Source organism: Boleophthalmus pectinirostris, unplaced genomic scaffold (assembly GCF_026225935.1).
Source record: "Boleophthalmus pectinirostris isolate CB_2022bp ecotype Guang Dong unplaced genomic scaffold, ASM2622593v1 HiC_scaffold_13, whole genome shotgun sequence".
Lineage (NCBI taxonomy): Eukaryota > Metazoa > Chordata > Actinopteri > Gobiiformes > Gobiidae > Boleophthalmus > Boleophthalmus pectinirostris.
The window spans coordinates 23,679,530-23,689,262 of record NW_026571036.1 but is presented as its reverse complement, the minus strand read 5'-3'; positions in this window follow the sequence as shown (position 1 = coordinate 23,689,262).

Here is a 9,733-nt window from a genome sequence, read left to right as displayed (position 1 = left end):
ATAATAATACCTGGGTTTTATATTGCACTTTTCACAGTAACACAAAGACGCAACACTAAAACAAGGACATGGACGGGACTGGTTATAGAGGGGAATGGTTATGGAAAGGACTGGTTATGGAGGGGACTGGTTATGGAGGGGACTGGTTATGGAAAGGACTGGTTATGAAAAGGACTGGTTATGAAGAGGACTGGTTATGAAGAGGACTGGTTATGGACGGGACTGGCTATTAAGAGCTTTGTAGGTGATCAGGAGGATCTTGAATTTGCTGAGTTGTTGGATGTGGACCTGGCGCAGTTGTGATATGGTCTAGTGAGCGGGTGTGGCTGAGGAAGTAAAATGTGTTATCGACTTCACAGTTTTAACACATTTTCTTTCTAATTCTGTTTTTGTATTGTACTGTACACTACAACAACTCAAATCTAGCTAGTTAACAATTAAGAAATTATTAACTAGCTAGATTCAGAAATTAGGAAATTGAGAAGAAAGCCAGAAATGAAGGAATATTTAAGAAAGTTTTATGATGTTTTGAGTAAATTTAACTTGACAAGTAAAAAGACGGAACATGGAACAATGGAGCAAGACTTGTTGCGCTTAAAATATGAAAATACATCTTTCTGCACGTGAGAAAATCACAGTTAAAATAAGAAACAAAATGTAATGTTGCTTGAATTAAGAAAAACACACTCCATTTGTAGAATCGACTCAAATGTGCATTGTGTCACTTTTTGCTGGAGGCTCCATTAAATGTTTTTTTTTTTTTTTCTCAGTGAAGACATTATTTCTTTGTCTTCAGTGTTCCACAGTATGGCATTAAACCTTTCTATCTTCATGGAGACCAAACCAGACCAAGTTACAGGTCAGCTCTTTGGAGAGGCGACCCCGCTCACAGTCAGAATGTCTGTTTTTCTCTGTATTTTTGAGCTCTAAAACCACCTGTAATTGCATAAATGTAAAGTAGAGCTGTTTAATGTCACACTGTGGAACATTCTAGATAAGAGCAATGACATGTGCATAGAAACAAGCAGGTGACCACAAAAGTTACACAGTGCACCTTTAACTTAGCTAGATATTGCTTTCTGCAGTGTATGTATGATGTTGGAGCTTTATGATTTGCTGTGTATACCTCTTCCTCTGCAGTCATGTGACCTGCGGGACACTGATGGGACTTGTCTTCTTCGTGGTTTTTGTCGCGGTGCCAAGAACACCCAGGGCTAAGTACACTGGGCGGGTCTGAGTCTGCCGTCTGGGACCTGTTATTAAATCATACCTAAAAGCAACAATCACCTATATAGTGTATGTAGTGGCTCTATACTCTCCTGTGGCCCGTGTGGACGCTCCCGGCTCTTTAAACCTGCCTGATTAGGAGACGCATTCATTAAAAAGCCAAGAGATTGTCCAGTTCACAACTTTAAAGACAACACGTTCTGCACAATTGACTGGTGACATGACAGCTGGCTGCTTCTGGAACATTTACAGAGGATGTTACAGTGTTCCGCCTTGTGATTTTGAGAGATTTCTGCATGTTTGACTAATCTTTATTGTTCTGATTTAGACACACTTTCTTTTATTTTTAGCTGTAGATGCAGAGAAGATTGTAAAGGTTGTGTAGTACTCAGAATGACTCTTGTGAGCTTTACTTCATGACACAATGTTATCTGTTTAGAAACGGAGCTGGAGTTATGTTTTGTTTCATTCACACATGTTTGAGTAACTCTTTATTATGAGTCTGTCTACATCTCCAAAGTTCAAAATGTTCTGTTCCGCCTTGTGATGTCATGAAGTGGTAGTTTCACTGCAAAAAACTAAATCTAGTCAAGTTCAAATGGCTTGAATTAAGAAAGTTTTATCTTGATTTGACTAAATTTGGAATGGAACAAGACTTTTTGTACTTAAAATATGAAAATGTTAGCCTGATTCACCAGACGGTTTCATTTCGTACAAACCGCCTGACCTCACAGTGATAGATTTCGTTCACTTCACAGTAGGTGGGTACTTTTTTTATTTAACCAATCGCTGCTATTTGGTCGTGACTTATGTAATGCGCTGCTAACGGGACTAACTGCTTTTCCCAAATCCCGTAGGAAGAAGGGCAAAAATGTCTTTCCCCTTGATAAAATTCACCAAACATTCTCTTTGTTCCGACTTTAAATCCTCGATCTTGGGAATCTTTGCCAACACAGAATGTATGGCTCTTCACTGATTGGCTGGTGCTCGAACTCGCACTTCCGGGGTTTTTGCAAACTGTCTAGTGTATTCTGATTCCTGACCTAGTCACATTAGAGAAATCAAACTGAGCGGAGGCACTAGGTGGCACCAGCCGGACTATGAAAATGCATCTTGCGACACTTAAAATAAAAAAAACAACAACTTTTTGCAGTTAAAATAAGAAACAAAATCAAAGAAAAACACACTTATTCCATTGGTAGATCATTTGACTTGTCAATTTGAATCTTTTCAAATAAAGTCAAATGTTCTCAATTTAGGTCATTATAACTTACCTAAACCTACCTTTTTTTTTTTTTTCTCCAGTGTTCAAAGTGAGCAGCTCCTTGGACTGGACTTACCTACATAGTTCTAATGGTGTATGAAGTTGTGTACGGAGAGAAGAACTCAGCCTAAAGGTGCAGAGTTTGTGTGTTAAACAACTCCAGGTCTGTGTGTGATGAGGAAACTGCATTAGAACATAGATCCGAAAATAATATATATGTAATATGTCCATTTACCTTAACTTAAAGTATAAAATGAATTCTAGCTCATGTGCTCATACGTGCACACACCACAATGACATGGGCCTAAACTGGGACTAAACACACAAATAAACCTGCACTGTACCAAACCAAGTCTACATCAGAACTGAACTGGCCTCAGATCAGAGCAGTTGTGATGAAATTATAGGGATGGGATGAGATCAAATTTCTACGAGACGAGATCTGAGATTGGGTCCATGAGAACGAGACAAGATGAGATTTTTTTTGTGTGTAATTCCTAATACATACGTTTCATAGTTCAGTTTCCAATTTTGGCCTCACAGTTTTTTCAGTTGATTTCATAGATTTGTTTCCATTGTAGTATTGCTCTTTGGAACTGTTAGAGATGTAACTCACCAATAAGTAACTCTTTTTTGTCCAATTCAAATATTTAAAAAACCTCTCATGAGATCATGTTACTACAGTACGCACAATCTTGAGGGGATTTTGTCTCGCAAATCTTGTACCATCTCTACCTTATTATGAGTTGATGCAAATACAATACATTCAAAAATAAGTTGTTAAATAAATAATGTCTATTGAGTGTTGAAAAGACCAAGACACTTCAGCTAATAAGCCCAAACGTTAACACCAAGTGACCTAGTTGTGTGTGTGTGTTTGTGTTTAATATTCCTGAACAGGCTGTACTTTTTGGAACTGGTTGGACAGCACCTATGTCTCTGTCCTTATAGAACGAAATAAAGTGAAGTATGAAGGACCTGTCACTCAGCACCCGGGCTATGCACCCAACTCAAGAACAATACAGAGTGCTGACAGCCGCCAGTCCCACATGTTTAGTCCTGCTTTAGTCCAGACCAAGACCTGGTTTAGTCCTGCTTTAGTCCAGACCAAGACCTGGTTTAGTCCTGCTTTAGTCCAGACCAAGACCAGGTTTAGTCCTGCTTTAGTCCAGAGACAGACCTGGTTTAATTCTGCTAAGGTCCAGACCCTGGTTTGGTCCTGGTCTAGTCCAAGTTTAGTTCCCGGTTAAGTAGAGATTTAAAGATAATTCTAAGAATTTTAAAAAAAAAAAAAAAAAAGTGTGATTATTTTAGAAGCAAAAATAAATCATTATTTTTAAAAGTTCTATTCACAAAATGTACTTTTCTGAGATTTAATTCATGTTATATTGTTTCCTCATCAAAAACAGAGCTGGAGTTGTGTTTTGTTTCATTCACACATGTTGGAGTGACTCTTTATTATTAGTTTGTCTGCATCTCCAACGCTCAAAATGTTCTGTTTCACCTTGTGATGTCATGAAGTGGTATTTTTATCTTAACTTTGTTTAACCAGGAAGTCCGATTGAGATTCAGACTCTCAAGAAAGTCCTGGCTTGCATCTATTATGATCTTTTTTATTGTTATTAATTTATTGTATTGTCTGTTGTACCAAAAACTAAACCTGTCAAGTCACTAGATGAATCCTGCTGTGGTGAAGGAGCCCAGATTACACAAGTTTGACAGCTTCTTTTGTATCTTTTATCTCTTTTTCTGTTAAACCTCTGTTTGTTCAGTTCTTTCCTTTGTATCATTTCAAGTTCTTCATTGGACTGGCCCGACTTGAACTGCAATAAATAACTAGAAAAATGAATAAATTATTAAAACTTTTGACTGGTAGTTTACGTTTAAAGGTGTGCGTTTGTGGGATTATAAATTAAATTGTAAGAATTATAAGAAAGGAGCAGCCAACACAATCAATACAAAACTATGCTGATAGTGCTCCACTGTGTTTTTAAACTCCACACACCTTCACTAGAATCATTTGGATCATTTCATCTCTGGGTTGCCGATCTCTACTGAACAGAAAGTAAAAAGTACTTGAAAATTACTGCTTCTTGACATCACAAGTTGGAAGAGAGCATTTTGAGTTTTGGGGACATAGATAAACTAATAATAAAGAATTACTCAAACATGTGAATGAAACAAAACACAACTCCAGGTCTGTTTTTGAGGAGGTAACAACATTATAACGTGACTTAAAGCTCACAGGAATCAATTTTGCATAATACAGGACCTTTAAGTGCTCATCACAGGAAACAAGACTCAAACTAAACCATTTCATTTGATTACTAATACAGTAGTAGGCTCATCGTGATGTCTAAATATGTCACTTTTCACCACAGCAGTCCTCCCACAGTGATATAATGAACTCTGAAATCGCTGTGTTTCTGTCACATGTTTATGGTACAACAGCGTCAGTTCCAGTCATTAACATTAAACTGTCTGAAACGCTGGCTGAGGCCTCACTCCGCCGCTCTCCGCCTCTCCCTCCATTAAGACTCCCAAAGAAAACGGCGTGATGTAAACAGCTCCAAACGCTTGAAAGTGCCGTTGATGAAAAGATGAGAAAACTTTGTGACAGGCTGAGGTCAGGGGACAATCCGCTAATTTAAGAAGGGCAAGGCTACTGCTTTCACGACGCCGGAAAACACTCCAGCACAAAGAAAGAGGAAAACCTTGGGGCCCTGGCAGCCATCTTCATTAGAACGTCTCTTTAGTCTTAATGCATTTCTCGTCATTAGCCTGGGCACACACGGGCGCCCTCCTCTTCACTGAGTATGTACACATTGTTTCTGTAATTGCCATGCGAAGGACAGATGGCGCAGCGTAAAAAAGGCGTATTTTTATTATTATTATTATCATTATTATCATTATTATTATTCAGGTGTGATGTGTGGAGACTTCTGAGACATTGTCACAGAGGCCATGTGGAGTCACGGCTTTGGATTATATCAGAAAAAATTACAAATTATAAAAGGTGTTACAGTACAAAAAAACAAAAAAAAAACAGCGTATATTGTAACAGCTGTTGTGATGCTTTTCTGATTTATGTTCTAATGTTGTTTCCTCATCACAAACAGACCTGGAGTTGTGTTTTGTTTCATACACACGTTTAACACACAAACCTGCACATTTAGACTGAGTTCTTCTCTCAAACTGAGAGAAGTGACGTCATGCAGTAATACAGGAAGTGCTCCACTGTGTTTTTAAACTGGACACACATTCACTAGAATCGTTTGGGTGATTTCAACCCTGGAGTTGCCAATTTCTACTGAACTAAAGGAGCTGTTATTTTGAAAACTGACTTTACATCACAAGGTTGAACAGAGCATTTTGAGCTTAAGAGATGAAGACAGACAGATAATAAAAAGTTACTCAAACATGTGAATGAAACAAAACACAACTCCAAGTGTGGCTTAAAACTCACAAGAGTCAATTTTGTGTAATACAACAAGAACAACAACAACAACAACAACAACATTTGTATTGTGCTTTTCGTGACATTCAAAGACATTTACATACATCAGGACAAATACAAACACAAATGAAAGAAACAGATAAACAGGAGATCCATCCATCCATTCTTCCTCTTTTCTGGGGCTGGGTCACGGGGGCAGCAGTCTAAGCAGGGACTTCCAGACTTCCTTCACCCCAGACACTTTGTCCAGATCCTGAGGTGTTCCCAGGCCAGCCCAGAGACATAGTTCCTCCAGCGTGTCCTGGGTCTTCCTCGGGGTCTCCTTCTGGTGGAACATGAACACCTCCCAAGGAAGGCATTCTGGAGGCATCAGAACAGATGGTCTCCCCTCAGCTGCTCCTGTCCATGTGAAAGAGCACCGGCTCTACTCTGAGCTCCTCCCGTGTGACTGAGCTCCTCACCCTATCTCTAAGGGAGCGCCCAGCCACCCTGTGAAGCAAACTCATTTGGGCCACTTGTATCCACGATCTCGTCTTTTCAGTCATTACCCAGAGCTCATGACCATAGGTGAGGGGAGGAACGTATATTGAGCAGTAAATCATGGAGGAGTTCAAGTATAAACAGGAGATACAGTTATTTAAAGGCAGTTTTGAAGAGGTGAGAACAGAGGGTGGGGGCAGCAGTGGAGAAGGCCCTGTCCCCCCAGGTCTTGTGTTTAGTCCTGGTGGGGGGACAGGAGGTTGGTGTAATATAGGACCTTTAATATGCAGAAGAGATAAGTATAGAGAAAAGTGGAGTATTTTGGCAGTTTTGTAACAGAGTAAGTAACAGCAGGAGGCTTTAAGAGCAGATTTGTATTGAATTAGGAGCGAGCAGTTTTATAGTTGTGGATGTAACATGTCATTGTCATTCAAGGTTATCGCTCATCAAACACCTCGAACACACTCATCCAGCTCAGAGAACTTTCCACTCTGTTTTCCTTTTGTCCTCTGTGGATGAAATCTGAATCCATCCTCAAGCTATTTTTGACACCTATGTAAATGTAATGACAACTATTCTGACAAATCAGAAAAAAATTGATTCAAGTTGGTGAGGGTGCTTTGTAGTGAAAATCACACATCTCTAATGGTGGAATGTTCAGCAGTTACCATGGTGACACAATGCACATATTTCTAAACACTATCAAGAAATGTAAGATTGTCTGAAAACTCAAAATGGATTCTAATAACACATTTCCAGAGAGTTTTGCAGCACAAATCAGCTCACCTGTTGTAGTTCCAGCAAATTTTTAATTTTATTATTATTATTTTTTTCCCTAGTCTGATGGTGTTCAAATAAAGCTCTGATTAAAGTCTAATAAAGCCTCAGACAGAGCAGTGCTATACATACCTCGATACATAGGCCACGATACGATACATACCTCGATACATAGGCCACGATACGATACATACCTCGATACATAGGCCACGATACGATACATACCTCGATACATAGGCCACGATACGATACATACCTCGATACATAGGCCACGATACGATACATACCTCGATACATAGGCCATGATACAATACATACCTCGATACATAGGCCACGATGCGATACATGCATTGATACATAGGCCAGGATACAATACATACTTCGAAATATAAGCCACAATATGATACATACCTCGATACATAGGCCGTGATGTCATACATTTCTTGATAAAGTGCATTTTCAATTTGATACGATATATTTCAAATCTATTTGATACAGTTCAGTAAAAAAATAAAGGCTAAATCATGGCTGTGACACAAAAAGTCTTTGTTAAACCATTTCTTGTCCAAAGTTCAAATGAAAACCTCATTTTAACCCATTGAATCATCAAAACAGTGAAAATGTCAAATGTGTTGGATAAACAAGTTTCCTTCCTCTGGACAAACAACAAAACTATAGCTGTAACAAAATAATTTAGTAAAATAAACCAAGAAATACTCTTGGTGATATATCAGTACAGCAGCCCACGATATCAATACTGTATCTTCACATTAAACAATACGATATATAGATAAATAGATATTGTGATATTTTGCACGGTCCTGCTTCTAAGAAAAGCAGCTGTGTCGTAGTTTGGGTTTTGTGTTTGGTTAGTCGTGGTGCAATTGTTTTCAGACAACTCTTAGATTACAGGTCACATTAGGAAACCTCTGTGTGCAATGCTGAGCTCTCAGATTGATTTATATTGTGGTGATTTCAGCTTTTTTCAGAATAATGTCACACTCAAACGGGACCCAAGAGCCACTTTTCCCTAATGAAATCCAAATTAAACGTGATCATTTCTATTAGTGACCAGGCCCTTGAGCTCTCTGTATAACAACACAATTCTGCACAGTGACAAAAGTAATTCTAGACACTCATTTGTATGAAAGGTCCTATACTAAACACAATTGCCTTTCAATGGTCAAGTATGCTGTGTACTGATTGTTTGGGTTTGTACATTTTGGTGATGCTAGATTATATTGAATTTTCACAACATTTCACAAGTTTTAAGATCCTATATTACCGTATTTTCTGCACTATAGGGCGCGTTTTTAAGCCTCCAACCCCATCAAAAAAACAAATTGCACCCCACAATCCAGAGCGCCCTATACACGAATCCACTCAGGTGTCCCAGCACTGCCTACACTGCCATCTGCACTTCAGTAAACTACAAAGCTGCACCACCCGCAGAACACGCAAACACACACGGAGCAGACAGCGACCGCACAACCAAAAACACAACCACAGACACACTCATCACTCCATGTGGCCGACGAGAAACGGAACGGAGGAACGAACCGAAAAAGCGAGTGCAATGTGCCACTTCTAGACACGACTGAACAACTGAGTCACTGCGAACACGCCGACAATCCAGCGATCCCAGACAGCACCTCCCTACACGCCACAACTGAACAAAGCCCAGAGTCACTGTGAACGCCACAAACAAACAAAACCACTCACCCATCACACTGTTGGGTTTCATTTAAAGTCCGCTGCGGTTTATTTGTGAAAAAAGTTTGAAAATAAACCATTTAATGACAGTGCATCTTATGGCATGTATCGTGCCCTGGTCTATGTATCGAGGTATGTATCATATTGCCAACCTTTTAATGATGCCCAGCTGTAGTTAGAAGTCAGTCTGGGATCTCTTCTGTGCCGCTGATGTTGTCTATATTCTCTACAGCTGTAATGCTAACAGTAGGCACTGTTCTGTCTGAGGCTTTATTAGACTTTAATCAGAGCTTTATTTGAACAAAATCTGGCTAGAAATTTTTGTGCTGCACATTAAACATCTAAAAAGCACCATGAACACTCCTGAAAATGTGTCGTTAGAATCTATTTTGAGTTTTCAGAGCGCCCTATAGTGCGGAAAACACGGTACATATAACTGACTCTTGTGAGCTTTCAGTCATGTTCTAATGTTACTGCCTCAAAAACAGATGAAACAAAACACAACTCCATTTCTGTTTGTAATTAGGAAACTATATTATAACATTGATGAGAAAATCATGTAATATAGCCCCTTTAAATCTTATAGAGTATTGTGGTGGCATCTTTTACCCACCAACACAGACTCTAGAGTAGATCCTATCTCTTTCTATCAGGTTTTCTAACACATCTTAGAAATGGCAGAGATTCAGTCCATTTGGAATGCAGAGCTGGATGTAAACTTAATACCCGTCGTGTGTGAGCCAAACAGCACAAGTGAAGGGCAGAGGAGGACACGTGTTTGGCCCTTCGTCAAAACCATAAAGCGACGGCCACGA